The sequence below is a fragment of the Podarcis gaigeae genome (genome assembly GCF_964106915.1).
Source record: "Podarcis gaigeae genome assembly, chromosome: 9".
Lineage (NCBI taxonomy): Eukaryota > Metazoa > Chordata > Lepidosauria > Squamata > Lacertidae > Podarcis > Podarcis gaigeae.
The window spans coordinates 54,582,943-54,598,241 of NC_139685.1; the positions used below are offsets into that span (position 1 = coordinate 54,582,943).

Consider the following 15,299-nt stretch of genomic DNA (forward strand, 5'->3'; position numbering starts at 1 on the left):
GTAGGCTATTTCATTTGTAATGTGCTGAATGAGAGATGAAGCATGGCTGTTTGCTTGAGGCTCTGCTGCCATCTTACTCGTTTGCTGGTTTCAAGTTTAAACGCTTTTTCTTTTTGTAAAGCCTCGTACACCAAACGGCACCGGCTGTATTAAAATAAGGAAAACCCTGACTCAGGGACAGCCTTTCCTAAGGCAAGCTCTCTTGTTAATATGCACCCACATGAAAAGGTTTCTTTTCTCCTATAGAACTACAGTGTGCGTGTGTGTAAATTGCAAGGGGCTCATTGGCATAAATCTCGGCTGCGACCTCTGAGGTAAACGGGATTTACATTACTTTCTGACAAGAATTAAATGAAGGCCTTGTGGATGTATGAACAGCCTTCTAGACTGCAACAGATGGGCATGAATGTGCTCCCTAGGCAAACTATCAGTGACATCTGTGTCCTCCAAATTCTGGTGGTCTCAGCCAATTAACAGGCAAAATGGGAAAAACGGGGAGGGGGCGAGGAGGGCTGGTTCCTGCACAGTCTACCCTACCCCCTTCCCTCAGCAGAAGCAGAAGTGCTTGTGTTTAGAAATGAGATCAAGAGTAGCCTGGAGCAGAGAGGAGATTGTATTATTATTATTTTTTAAAAGAAACTATAGAGATTAAGCTTTACAAGATGGACTTGGGTTATATTAGATATTAGGGAAGCACTGTATACCTGATAAGACCTTTATAAAGCAGGCTACCCCTTTTCTGTTGCTGTCATTTATGCCCCTCCCCCCAAAAAAACTCGTTATCGCTGAGGTTAATTAGAATCACAGAATTTTAGAGTTGAAAGGCACCCAGTGGTCATCTAGCCCAACCCCTGCAAGGAAGATCAGAGTTAAAGAATCCCTGACAGATGGATAGCCAACCTGTTTAAAATTCTCCATTGAGGGAAAGTGACCACCTTCTGAGGTGGTCTATTCCACTTCCAAACACTGCCATTATTATTATTATTATTATTATTATTATTATTATTATTATCCCACCCTTTTCCCTTACAGGGTCTCAGTTCTTATTGTCACAAAGTTCTTCCTAATGTTTAGCCGGAATCTCCTTTTTTATCATTTGAATCCATTTTTTTTGGGTCCTACCCTCTACAGTAGCAGAAAACAAGCTGGCTCCATCTTCTATGTGACACACACACACACACACACACACACACACACACACACACGTATAAATGCTATGTCTAAAGCTGTTCCTACTATTCTCTATGACAGGGGTGGAAAACCCTCAGGCCTGAGGGATTAAGTGGATTATGCAGTTAATTATATGATGGTCTGTTTGGGACTCTGCACAATAACATTGTTTTTAAAGCATGCACACACAAAAGACAGCTGAGTACCATTTTATCCATATCAGCAGACTGCTGGTGTGGGACACTGATTGGTATAAGGCCACCTATAGAGTAAGTTATTGTTGTTGTTGTTTATTAAATCTGTATACTGCCCTCCACCCATAGATCTCAGGGCTCTTCTCTACATTAAAATAAAAGATAAAAACACACAAAATACATAATAAAAACAAAAACCAATAACCCCTCTCTCCCCACACATTTAATAGGGTATCAGATATAATCAGCCAAAGAGGAACGCCTGGCACCTAAAGGCGTATAATGAAGGAGAGTTCATGGCAGAGGACAGACTCAAAGCCCTTCTGGATTAAAAACTCACAGCACAATCCCATGCATTTTAAATTGGATTTAAGTACTGCTGTATTCGGTGGGGCTTACTCCCAGAAAAATGTTGATAGGATTGTAGCCCCAGTCTCCTAACAACTACGTTGCGAAAAACATAATGTTCGAAGCAGCCTATAACTATTGGGTCATAATGTTTCCCTCTACAGGACCGCAGGAAACTTGCCCATAGTGATTCAGACCCATTGGTCCATGCAGTACTGTTCCATGGTTTCAGACGGAAGTCTTTCCCATCTTACCTGGAGATGCCAGGGACAGAACCTGGGACCTTTTTGCATTAAAAACATGTGCTCTGCCACTGAGCTACATCTTTTCCTTAAAACAATATTTCCTTACAACATGATTTGCTCACATTTGCTATTCATTTGGGATACTAGTAGACTAAAATGCAAAACTTAATTATATTTTGTTTCTTAAGAACGTAAGAAGAGCTTGCCAGTGGATCTGAGTAGCACCAGTTTTCAGCAACTGGTGTTCAGAGGCATGTTTCCTCTGACTTCTTTATAGCTGGGAGTTTGAATATGTTACAGGACATTCAGTTTACTCCAGCTGACATAAGGACTGGTCTTTTATCTTTTCCCTTCCTGTGAGTTAGCTGTTATAACAGAAAGCAAATTAAGGCTTTCTTACCCAACTTGGACTAAATACAGCACTCTGTCCATTGGGCTATATTAGTCCTCAAAGTTTTATGTGTACATGACATAGAAATTTAATATAACAGGCTATGCAGGATTTTCTCCATTAATCTTACCTTGCTGGGATATTCCTTTCTTTAGTTTTGTGCAAGCATACTATAGTCTTGACCCATAGTTATACAGTATAGTTCCACAGTATCATTTTTCTTCGCTTGCATCACTGCTGCTATGTAGCTTTCCTTATGCAAACTGGTGAAAAGTGTGCAATTGAAAGTAGGGGAATTCAAGACTTTGGAAAGCAGTTTGGTTGAAGAGCTTTGATTATTGGAGAGCATCAAGTCTCTAACAGTGCAGTTCTATGCATGTCAACTCAGAGGTAAGTCCCATACAGTTACTCCCAAATAAGCATGTATACGATTGCAGCCTAAAGGTGTTCAGATTGGAACCAGGTTATTAATTAAACCTAAATACAAAACACACCTGATAGGCTTTAACCATCTTACATCCGTTCCTCAAAATATTTAGATCTTTTAAAACATAAAACATATCCATTCAACATTAGCTTATATGTATTACACACTGACACGCAGAGGTGCTTTTGGACTCGCAAGAGGGCAGAGTGGGGGCATAGCTGTCAATGTTCCCCCTTTTTTAAAGGGAAATTCCCTTATTCCGAATAGGATTCCTTGCAAGAAAAGGGAAAATTTGACAGCTATGAACGGGGGTGGGGGTGGGGGGCTAACAGGGGTGGGGCAGAGGGTAATGGAGTGTAACAGGGTGGGACATGCTTAAGCACACGGGGCCGGGAGCAGAACACCCGCACAAAATAGTCACTGCCAGTATATCTACTGCAAAGTTCTTATCTGTTATGATACAAACTAAGAGCCTTCCAAACTATTGGGAATTTGATGGTGGGATTCAATCATATACAGTGATACCTCGGGTTAAGTACTTAATTCGTTCTGGAGGTCCGTACTTAACCTGAAACTTGAAGGTCCGTACTTAACCTTAACCTGAAACTGTTCTTAACCTGAAGCACCACTTTAGCTAATGGGGTCTCCTGCTGCTGCTGCGCCGCCGGAGCACGATTTCTGTTCTCATCCTGAAGCAAAGTTCTTAACCTGAAGCACTATTTCTGGGTTAGCGGAGTCTGTAACCTGAAGCGTATGTAACCTGAAGCGTATGTAACCCGAGGTACCACTGTATTACCAAATTCAGGTTATGCAGTTAAGGTGGATTGGGCACTCTTGTGCAACAAACCCCACTTTCAAGAAGAAAAGAAAAAACAGGCTTTCACAGCATATACTGTAAACTGACAGGAAAGTGTGGGATAACAATTGCTTGACATGGCATCATATAACCTCCCTGCAAACTTTCTGCAAACAAATTAGGATAATGCTCAATAAACAGGCCGCCTAGAAGCAACCTAAATGTTGACATGTGCGAGCCGTGCTTTTTTTCTGGAGGGACGCAGGGGTACGCATACCTCTAAACATTTTGTGAATCTAAGTTTGGCCTCACTGAGGGACAGTATTTCAATATGGGTAGGAAAATGAGAGTACCCCTAAACATTGTTTTAGAAAAAAGCACTGTGTGTGAGGATTCACGCGAGAAGCCCTATTTGCATCAGACTGACTATTTAAAGTGAGGAACTTTGTGAGTGTTATGTGGATTACAGCTCAGAAGTTGAGACGCAGCTAGTTTTGCAAAAGAACTGAAAACACGCTACCGGTACAGTGTGCAGTGAAACATTTGCTATTCATGCTTGAGGCTAGAACACTAAAATGCAAAAGTGTTTCTTTCCCCCTGAGAGGTCATGGCAAGTTTTGCCCATTTGCCCATGAAGAATGAAAGTGTTCTATAAGCTTCGACGAGTCCTAAGAAAGGTTTAGAGCAGAAAGTTCCTCTAGTTCATTTTGAAAGCGTGAGCTCACATTACTTGCTAGCATTTCAGCTCCCTCAGCCCAATAGCTTAGGATTTGGGCGGCTGTTTGGTTGGTGAGAGGAGGGGGGGGGGAGGCGGTGGTTATTGCAGTTTTGAAGGGTTTGTCTCTGTAGACATGGAGAGCTGATGATACATATTCATGAATGAGAAGTCTTCCCAGACCCTGTTAACGTTGACAAAGACTACGCTGTTTCACACAGCAAGTGGACGGGAGTTGCGGGTGACGACGGCTGCAGGAAAAGATTAACTCAAAAAACAACCTTATTCCTTGCATCACTTGGCCTTGCCTTCCTAATGATTTCCACAATTGTTGCTTTGGGACAAGACTGTCATTCAGAGATGGCTCCTTCTAGCCATATTCAGATAACAACAATTTCCTTAACTTCTGTTTTATTGGACACCACCAAGTAAGATCAGAACAGAAAGGAAGCAGTTTCACTGATTCACAGGCTGGAGTTTGGTCACTTCAAAGGTAACTTTGATCTAGAAATATGTGGTGTACCAAATTCATTATGTCTTTTTAATGAGCTTTTCAAATTTATTGCTTGTAATGTCGATTCCCTTTTCCACATGCAGCCATGTCTTGTGAGATGGTCGTATTTAGAGAGAAACAGTCCAAACTTGTACTTTTAAGGTCATTACTAGGGGAAACAACAGGTGCTTTTGTTCTCTAAATTATGACTCCCTCAAGATTCTGCCTTTGGCCACGTATTTCTTTTACTTTGTAAATTCCCCCTGCCCTAATGGAAGTGCATATGGAGGGTAGGCAGAATGTGGGACTAATGAATAGAAGAATTCATTGATAGAAACCTAATGAGAAAAGTGGGCGCTTTCAGACATGCCACCCAAGCCTACATTTGTCCCAGGCAACAACCAGGTTTCAGCATGGCTTCAGAGCACTGGCATATGTAGAGTGGAGATAGAAACATAGGCCACATTTGCATTTAGAATGCAACATCTAGAATAATCTGGACATTTCTTTGGTGGCCCACACAACCCTGTCTTGACACCAAGGGCCATTCTCCTGGAAGATGATCACTTGGGGATGAGGGAACAAGCCATGCTAGGTTTGGCCTGGGACCAAATGCTGCTCAAACCTGACCATGGGTTGGTTGTGCATGGGTTAAGAAGAAATTATGGTAACAGTAATTAAGAACAGTAAAAACAGAGTGGTGGGAAAAAACGCTTTAAATAGATCTAAGCTCATTATTATTATTGGATTTTAACATGGTGCTATGGCAATGGTTCAATCAGTGTAAGCATTCCAGCTAGCCAGACAGAACCGCCAACCCTTGCCTCTCCTGCATTCTGTTCTAGAATGCCACCCCCAATCTAGAACAGGGGCACCCTAGGAATGCAGGGGAGGAGGGGAGCCCTGCTATGCTAGGAGAAGCTCTTCTGCAGTTTTCTGCTAGCCAGATTTGTTGCTTTGGTCTAATTATGTAGTTGTGTAAATAATTATATTTTATTCTGGGATCTCTTGATGAAGGATGGTATATAAATAATAATAACAATGACAATAGTTGAATCCCACCCATTATTAGCATTAGATCACCATCAATACCATTATAATTTTAGCACTGCATTTAGTCCTGTCCATTCATCTGAAGAAACTTTGATTCTCCATTTCTTTGTCATGTTGCACCAGAGGTGGAAAACTGGTGGTCCTCCAGATATTGCTGGACTACAACTCCCATCATCCTTGACCATTGTCCATGCTGGTTGGGGCTGATGGGAGCATGAGTCCATCAACCTCTGGAAGGCCACAGGTTCTCCAGCCGATTTAAATTATAGCATTCTTTCAAGAATGTAAAAATAAAAACAAAATAGCTTTTCATGGTGAATCAATTCATCTTAGGGTGCCTGTTAGTTACTTTAAGTAAACCATATACAAAATGGGGGGGGGGGGAGAGAAGCAAAGCACCACTGAATTTAGCTTGGGTTAATATGCTGGTGGTGGTGGAGAAACTATAAATTACCTCAGAGGGTTTACTGTGGTAAAATCATGCTCTCCCTCCCACCCACCCCTGCCCATCTGATTAACATGAAGATAAAGAAATTTGTCTCTGAGAGTGGACTATCAAGGCGCTAAGCTCAGTTTCGAGGGTTTATGTTATCACGCAATGTTTGCTGTAGACATTTCCATTTCATTAGCATATTCTGCTTTACATGAAACCCAGCGATGAATACTCCTCCTGATCTGAAGCTAATCCTCTTTAAAGAGCTACAGGCTATATTACATGTGGCCCAGCCACAGCTATGCCATAGCTGAATTGCTTTGAAGCCTATTGAACAGTGTTCTCTTGTGAGACCATGCGCAGGCCTATAAACCAATGCCCCTTCTGTGTTGTGAAAGCCCACTGTTTTTTCATGAGGAAGGGTTTTTATAAGAGGACAGAAACTACCCCACCCCTCCAAGCAAGGTCACACCACTCATGAGACAAAGATGATGCTACACTTCCTATATCGTTTCTAACCACCAACTCATAAATTGTACCAAACAAATTTTGAGTAAATGTGGATTGCATTTAGCATTTACATTGTTTGGAAAGCAATAAATGAAAGGGAATAGATTGTTTAACATCACACTGGTCGAAAAATCATAACATGCATAAATAAAAGTCATCTTCTGCTGTATACAGAATACAGCTTTTGATGGGTAGCATCCTCTATATTAGCAGTGACCTTAATTCACTGAGTACCAATCCTTATATAGACAAAATAGCTTTGGAAGACTCAAAAGGGCTTGCAAAAATATAATAAAAGTTAGTGTGGAGGGGAAACAAAAAGGTTAGGGGACCACTCCCCACAAAAAAACTGAATGAGGACTGAGGTTAAATAATCACAGAATGGAAAATAAGATGAAGAGAAAATGGAGTGGAGGCTTCCCCAAAAGGCAATAACTGGCTGGCTGGCATCCTGAACAACACTCCATTCCACAGTGTAACCTTTTTGTTGGTGGACACACTTGTACACTAATACTTCACAGATTAAAGTGGATACAAAATAAAAGGGTGTAATTAAACTGAGTGAATATTAAGGATTCCAAGACTTATAAATGGTGCCTTTGTTGAAACAAACATAAATAAATAAATAAAATGGTAGCTTTTCAAGCTGTGCAATGTGAAAATCCTCTTTGGGCTAAATCATGTGGCATTTTTAGCTGCTCATGTCCATAAAGAAAGACTTTGTTTTTTTAAAAAAAACACCTTATAATAAACAAGACTTATGAAAACTTCGATCCACATAAATACACTTTCCAAAGATTTCCCAGAATCAGCCTTGTAAATAAGTTCACAAAAGTTACTAGCCTGCAAACAACCAAACAACCCCTCCTCCCCACTATGGGTCTGCTATAAGATTAGTAGCCTGCGTTTCCATGCTAACTGCAGAGGAAATGAAGCCCTGTGCTTCACAACTAGCACAGAAATGCAGGATGCCAGGCTCTAAGCAGGTTAGTTAAAAATGGGCCTTCAGCCAAGTGGCCTGGTGGAGGAGGGATGGACTACCCCAAGGTTTCCCAAACTTGGGTCGCCAGCTGGTTTTGGACTACAATTCCCATCATCCCTGACCATTGGCCACTGCTAGCTAGGGATGGTGGGAGCTGTAGTCCAAAAACAGCTAGAGACCCAAGTTTGGGGAACCCTGGACTAACCTAACCCTTTCCCACCTGCTCAGTGAGCTACGTGGACTAAACGACTGACTCTTTAAAATGCTGATGCCAATGTCCTGTAAGAAGGTACAATGGAATAAGGAATGTGGGGACACCTATTCTGAATTTCAGTCTGCCTCTATTAAAACATTGGCTATTTAATAAAGTCCTTTACAAACAAACCAACAAACCCACATGCACTCAACATGAAATCGCGTAATGTGCTATTGGTAATTAGATGTGTGAGTGTGCCAAACCATTGCATTGGGGTATAAAGGGAATCAATCTACCGGAGCTCTCTCCAGATGAGAAGCGCTGCTGAAGGACATGACTGTGACAACCACCGTGTGTTGTTTATCATGACTCATCTCATGATACGGTTATTAGCCTTTGTAGTCCTCATGAGCAGCTGTGGCCATTAAATTGCTCCTGGCACTCTGCTGGGGAAAGGATGTTCGGGTAAAGAGCCCTCCTGAATTCTCCCTAGACTTTTCAGTTGGCTCTGGCTTTTACTCTTTCTGAACCCTTTTTCTACAGTAGAGTGGAGTGCCGTTGCTGTGCATTCACCACTACTTTAGGGCTGCGCTTGCCAACATTTTTGGCACAAAAAAAACCGTTTGGAAAGGGCCTGCAATATTCCACCCGAAAACTCAAGAATGGTTGCTTTAGTTCTTTCCAGCCTTTGAGTTCTCCTTCTCGGCTGCTCCTTCTGCAGAACTTTTTGAAGGCTTTGCCTCTCTCACTACGTGAATCTAACTGGTCAAGAAAAAACAGTGTCTTTTTGAGCGGCAAGGGCTTTCATACAATGCACCACCCAATTCCTTCTCCCCCCCAGCTGCTATTTATTGCTAAAGGAGGCCTAACTCCGAATGCAGAGAGCCACTTCTTCTGCGCAATGACCAACCAGACACTTTTGGGAAATCTGTGAAGGGCATGTAGGCAAAAGCTCTTGAACCAATGCTAAGGAGCAACAACAGCTTGATGGATTCATTCCTGAGAGCTTCTGAAGGCAAATCTCTTGCGCTGAAGCCCTGCTCTGTCTTCATGACCACCCTGATTCTCTTATTTCTGTTCCTTCACTCTCATTGCAAAAGGAACTGCAACTCTCACCAAGATACAATTCCCAAGGACGGTTATACTGATTTCATAGAACAGCCAGCTACAAAACTGGGGAAGCTCAGTTGGCAGAGACTCTTAATCTCAGGGCCATGGATTCAAGCAAAAGATTCCTGCATTGCAGACTAGATCACCCTTGGGGTACTTTCCAGCTCTACAATTCTATGAAAACTGGTGGCCTGTGGGGATTTGTTGACAAGTAGAGCTAGCAGAGGGACCTCTTGGGGTGTCCATCACAGCTTTCTTCCTAGCCATATGGCAGCAAATATCCAGCAAAACTAGCACTGAATGGTTGTAAGTCTGTGATGGAGCAGAGCATTTATGCAAAGAAGATTCCAGCTCTAATCTCTGGCATCTCCGCACAGGGCTGAGGAAGACCCCTGTCAAAAACCCTGGAGAGCCGCTGGCCACAACCAGTTAATGACTACAATACTGAGCTACATGGACCAATGGTTTAACTTGATATAAGGCAGCTCCTTATGTTCCTATGAAGTTCTGGAGAGGAAGGATTATGGAAGTGGGAAATCACTGAAGTGACTGCATAGCATTCATCCAGATAACGAAAAACCATGTATAGACCTGTAAGATTACTTAGATCAGGGTCAGATTATGACTTTTAGAGGACTTAAAGCACAGAAAATATTTTGGTGCCCCCCATATGTAATTCAAAGTAAAACAATACTAAACCATATCATAACACTTTTAAACAAAGCATATATTGCAGTTATCACATTATTTCAATCTATGTTAGTAGAATGCCTCCTGCTTTAGGCGAGGGTAAGTAATAAAAAGAGAACAGATAAAATGGGGGAAAGTGTGTGTGTGCAAGGAAGTCTAGTAAATTTCTGGTTTTCCCCATGAAGATTACTTCAGTGCTTTTTTTTAAAAAAATGCAGTGTCAAATTCTTTTTTTAAAAAAACTTTCTTTTTATAGTGCTGCTGCTTTGCTGGTGTACAAAGCATGTGTTTAGTCTGCGTAGTGAATAATCAAGCACTGTCTTAGATCATCTGGAGTAATTCTACTTGTGGTGCTGCACCCTACAGAACGTCATAGGATGGTGATCCCGAAATCATAATTCTCTGCTACTGGATTCTGCTATGGAATTCCCTTCCAACTGCTATAAGTAAAGCAGCAACCTTCATTGCCTTCAAATGTCTTGCATAGACATATCTTTTTGCCCAGGCTTTCCATGGTCCATAAAAATGGACCCTGTTGTTATTTACAGTTTTACTGTTTTTATGTTGCATTTTTGTTTTAATGATACAGTTTACATAGCCCACCACTTGAAGATGTTTCAAATATTAAGTGATTTATAAAGATTTTTAGGAAGCAAGCAAGCAAGCAAATGCTTCTAGGTTACTTCTCAATTATTCCAGGCAACAGTGTGCTAAAAGTGGCAGATGCAGGTCTGAACTTAATCCGAGAAATGAAATGAAATAACATTTTGGGTACAGGATTCATGGCATCGCATTCACAGATAACACTAAGCCAAACCAAGGTTTGGTCTTGGCTATAGACCATGGTTAAAGAGAAACCAATGACTAAGACAGACTTTTGCTTAGCTGATGTGCTGCACTGACTTGAAACTACTGGGGAAGAGTAAAGGGGGTGTGAGCTCCTTTCCAGCAGGCGCCTAAACTTTTCACACAAAGCTTGCACTCCTATGCACACTCCTATAAGCCCAACTGAACTTATTTCAAACACAGTGACCTGGGCTGCAGGAAATCACTTTTTAAAACAACATGCAACTAAAATGCTTTTCAATATTTTTGTTTCATGAGATCTGCTGACCTGGAATCATAATTTTGCTCCTTCCTATATAATTTCTTTTCTATTTCGCATTGATTTTGAACCACTGATGTGATGATTTTAGATTATTATCCTTGATCCCTTGCTAAAGCTTTCCTTCCACAGCTCACATTATTCTGCATTGTTTCCAAGAGAACACCTCGCTTGTCACTCATTCTTCACTTTTTTTCTCTCCTGGGTATAATTCCTCAATTGTCGTACTTTCTGATTATCAAAAACAATTACAGCCACAATCTCACTGTTGGGTTTGCTGGAGAATGAAGAAGAGGAAGCTTGTGTTGCATCTGCCGTTGCTGCCTCTGCACCTGCTCTCTGGGTGAACAGAGGATTTAGTCTCCATGGTTGTCAGTCCAGAACTTTCAACCCTGATCTTGTCAAAACAGATGCACGCGAGGACTTGTGTCGAGCTTGGTGAGATTACTCTTGTGTACAAAAGCAGTCACGTGCAGAAATCCTGGCAGGATCAGTTTCTTATTAAGGAAGGACTGAGTCCTTCAGAAGAACAAACAAAGAAAGCATCATGGACAAAGCATCGATGGTGAGTATGTCTGAGGCAACATTGCCATCTAGAGACTGGGAAGCAAATACACTGGAATAGACTTTCTTGAAGACCTATGGAGAGTTTGTCTAAACTAAAGAATGATAGAATGGATTTTTGAAAAGAAAATAGAGGCTTTTTATTATTTGGAGGTGGATATATATCTGCCTGTTAGAGAAAACAAGACTTCCCAGATCACATTTTTATATGCTTCTTTCAATTTAACTATAGTTTCCATACTTGGTACAGTAAATTGAAACATGTGATCAGCTTCCACTCTTCAGATTCCCCCATTTCCTCCCAAACCTTGTTCTTCCTTTCACTTCCAATATTTTGCTTGTGAACAGAACTTCATGTGCATTTCAAACATTTGCAGATTTTAAACGGATTTTCTGGAAATCAGTGGGGAACATCCCAGACAAAATTAATCATTTTTCAAGCACATTAAATGTAATAGGACACATTTATACATATTGATTTCATTCCAAAGAATCAAACTGCTGTAAAAGTGATTAATTTTGGCTGTATTGTGCCAAATATTTATTTTAAACACTGTATGATAAAAACATCTTTCCAGTATATTTATTGTCTTAACCTTTCCATTCACCTATTCCTTTTTCACAGAACTTATCTGTTCAAAAAATTCAGGAGCACTGGATTCCTGTAAACCACACAGTGATGAGCCCTGGGCATGTGACAATTTCTTTCTTCTAATCCTGGTTTCAGACAAACTAATGTTTGCTGCTTTGTCCAAACTGGTAAACTATGGTTTGCACCTGCTCAATCTGGTTTGCAGAGCAAGTGCAAAAACAGTTTGGTGTCTGGAACATAACAACAACTACTACTACTACTAAAAAAACAACAACAATACTTTTATTATTTATACCCCAACCAACTGGCTGGGTTTTCCCAGCCACTCTGAGCAGCTTCCAGCACATATAAAACATAATAAGACGTCAAACATCTTTTTTCTTCTTCTGGTTGCTGTAGTTGTGGAAATTATATGATGGATGTTTGATTGTTGTTACTTAATGATTGTAATAGTTTTATGTGTATATATTGAGAGTTGCTTTGAGGTTTATGCAAAGTTTATAAATGAAAAGTGATATTTAAGTTTTAAAAATAATTGAATAGGTTTCATCCCAAACTCCCTCGCTCCACAACATTTCTCCATCCCAGAAAATGGGAGGGCAAATTCCAGCCAGGCAAAGCCACTTGAGAAGTGGGGGGAACAGGACCAACGAGGGGTGTGGCCTGGAAAGAGGGAGTAGGCTGGGGGGAGTCCTGAGGACCAGGCAGAGAGAACTGGAGGGCCGCAGGTGGCCCTCACGGCTGAGGTTTCCTGTTCCTGGTCTACACTGCACAGCAAAGACTCACACAGGAGTCCTACCTGGAGATGCCAGAAGTTGAAGTACGGATATTTTCTACAAACATGTGCTTAATGAATTTATTATAGCGCTTCCTGTTAAGCAAATGTATCTGCAAATCATCAGTGTTGTTAAATTCCAACAACACTGTTAGGACTGAGGTACAAGAATTCCCACACATCAGGTTATTTGTGTGTGTATTGGGTAATAAACCCAAGGTTCTCTGAGTAATAAAGCAACGTCTCCTTGAAAGATACACATTGACAGCGGCTTTCTTAGCTCTATAGAAACCAACAATAAAGTAATAAAGACATCCTTCAGAAAGAGTACGTTTCCGCCTTACCTGAAAAAGCATTAATTTCTTGTAAGTCTGATGCTTTAATGAGGAAGTAAGGTGAAAGAAGATGTGAAATTCAGTTTGCAGGAAGTTCACAGAAAGACTGACAAAGATTGCTCAAGAAAGGAATGTCCAGAGGCCTCTGCAACATTTTGCAACACAGCTTAGTTATACAGTCATACCTTGGGTTTAAATTGCTTCAGGTTGAGTGCTTTCGGGTTGCGCTCCGCGGTGACCCGGAAGTAACGGAACGCGTTACTTCCGGGTTTTGCCTCTCGCGCATGCACAGATGGTCAAAATGACATCATGTGCATGCGTGGAAGCGGCAAATCGTGACCCCCGCAAAAACAGGTTGCGTTCGCTTCTGGATGTGAACGGGGCTCCGGAACGGATCCCCTTCATATCCAGAGGTACCACTGTATATAGCTAGTCTCATGGCTGGTGCAAGGCATTATGGGAGAGGGAGTAGGAAGCTCTATCTCAGGGGTAGGCAGCCTAAGGCCCGGGGGCCGGATGCGGCCCAATCACCTTCTCAACCCGGCCCATGGACGGTCCAGAAATCAGCATGTTTTGGCATGAGTAGAATGTGTCCTTTTATTTAAAATGCATCTCTGGGTTATTTGTGGGGCCTGCCTGGTGTTTTTATATGAGCAGAATGTGTCCTTTTATTTAAAATGCATCTCTGGGTTATTTGTCGGGCCTGCCTGGTGTTTTTATATGAGCAGAATGTGTGCTTTTATTTAAAATGCATCTCTGGGTTATTGTGGGGGCATAGGAATTCATTCGAGGTTTTTTCAAAATATAGTCCGGCCCCCCACATGGTCTGAGGGACAGGGGACCAACCCACGGCTGAAAAAGTTTGCTGACCCCTGCTCTATCTCATGGCTACTTAGCATCTTTTGCAGAATCATGGATTAAAAGTTCTGGAGAAAAGCCTACAAGCTACTTCTATAATAAAATAATTTTTTTAAAAGGAAATGTAGAAAGGAAATCCTGCAGATGAAGGAACATATAACAGTACACATTGGAAGTGCTTGATATATAATAAATGACAATAATAGTAACAGCCTTAACAAGCGTGGTGAATAAAACTCTGGTGTCCCTAATGAGAGATAGAGATGTGGAAGTTGAGCAGCTATTTTCCATTGAACGATAAATCTCCAAAATGTGTTTAATTGGAATGATTTTGTGAATGCAAGAGTGAACCACAGTAGTCATAAACAAGCGCATCAGGGATCTCCAAAACGGTCACCAGTTTGCTAGTGGTAACAATCAATGTCATTTTACAGCAGGGAAAGTCCCTACACTACTTTATTGGAGGAATAATAAAAAAAACCACCTGTCAGAAATACAGAAAAGTCATTCAGCATGATGTCAGGTGATAGAACTGCTGCACGTATGCTCCCAACACCCACTGCTCCTCTGTAACATCTTCCCTCCTGCATGTGACAAAGGTGAGCTTCACTGGCTATTCAAAATAATGATTGACTAGCATGGCAATGAGGAAACTATGGCCCTCCATATGTTGTTGGACTACAACTGCCGTCATCCCAGACCGTGTTTGCTGAGACTGAGGGGAACTGAGAGCCCAACAACATCAGGAGGCCAGAGTATTCCCATCCCTAGACTAGCAATTCCTTCAAGAAACTGTAGACTCTTGTTACTTCTGCTAAAGGAAGGCAGGTAAGGAAGGCTGTGCCTATTTTTCTCCCATGTTACCCTATGATGGGTGAAGCTTTTCTAAGTGTCAAATGTCCTAACATAGATGTAATGCAGACCTTGTTTAAGAAAAGGCAGTTCCAAAGAAATGGGTTTTAAAAACGCACTCGAAAACTTGTATGCTGGAGCTATGCCAACATTAGTGGGGGCTTTGTTTGCAAGGACCTGCGGCTCCTCACCTTTTAACAGGCAAACACGTTTGCTGGAATCCCCACTTCTTAAATACTCTTATCTATCTGTGGAGGATATTCTGAATAATGCATTTTAGAGGGGGCACCGGGGATGAGTTCATGGAGCCAGTGTGGGGGTGTAGCAGCCTGGAAAAGTCTGGGAACCACCACTGCTCTTGGCAGTTATCTTTAACGTTACCAACTGTCACTGACTTCAAGAGAGGAGCCTGCACACCAGATGGCAGCCAACACTGTTTCTAATCATCCCTGCACACACACATTT

The 15,299-nt window shown here is 41.6% G+C and overlaps 1 protein-coding gene across 6 annotated transcripts in view; it reads right to left on the reverse strand.

Moving 5' to 3' along the window:
* Window positions 1-15,299, reverse strand: part of ALPK1 (alpha kinase 1) — a 61,938-nt gene that overhangs the window by 37,559 nt on the left and 9,080 nt on the right. For 2 of the 6 annotated variants that reach the window (XM_083756342.1, XM_083756344.1), the window contains one exon: window positions 8,602-8,715. The exons of 1 other annotated variant lie outside the window; for it this stretch is intronic. The gene's annotated coding sequence lies outside the window, so the exon portion shown is untranslated. Of the gene's footprint in view, window positions 1-1,376; window positions 1,438-2,478; window positions 2,793-8,249; window positions 8,397-8,601; window positions 8,716-15,299 lie in introns of those variants that run through there. 3 more of the 6 variants (XM_083756343.1, XM_083756346.1, XM_083756347.1) reach the window with 3 other exon arrangements.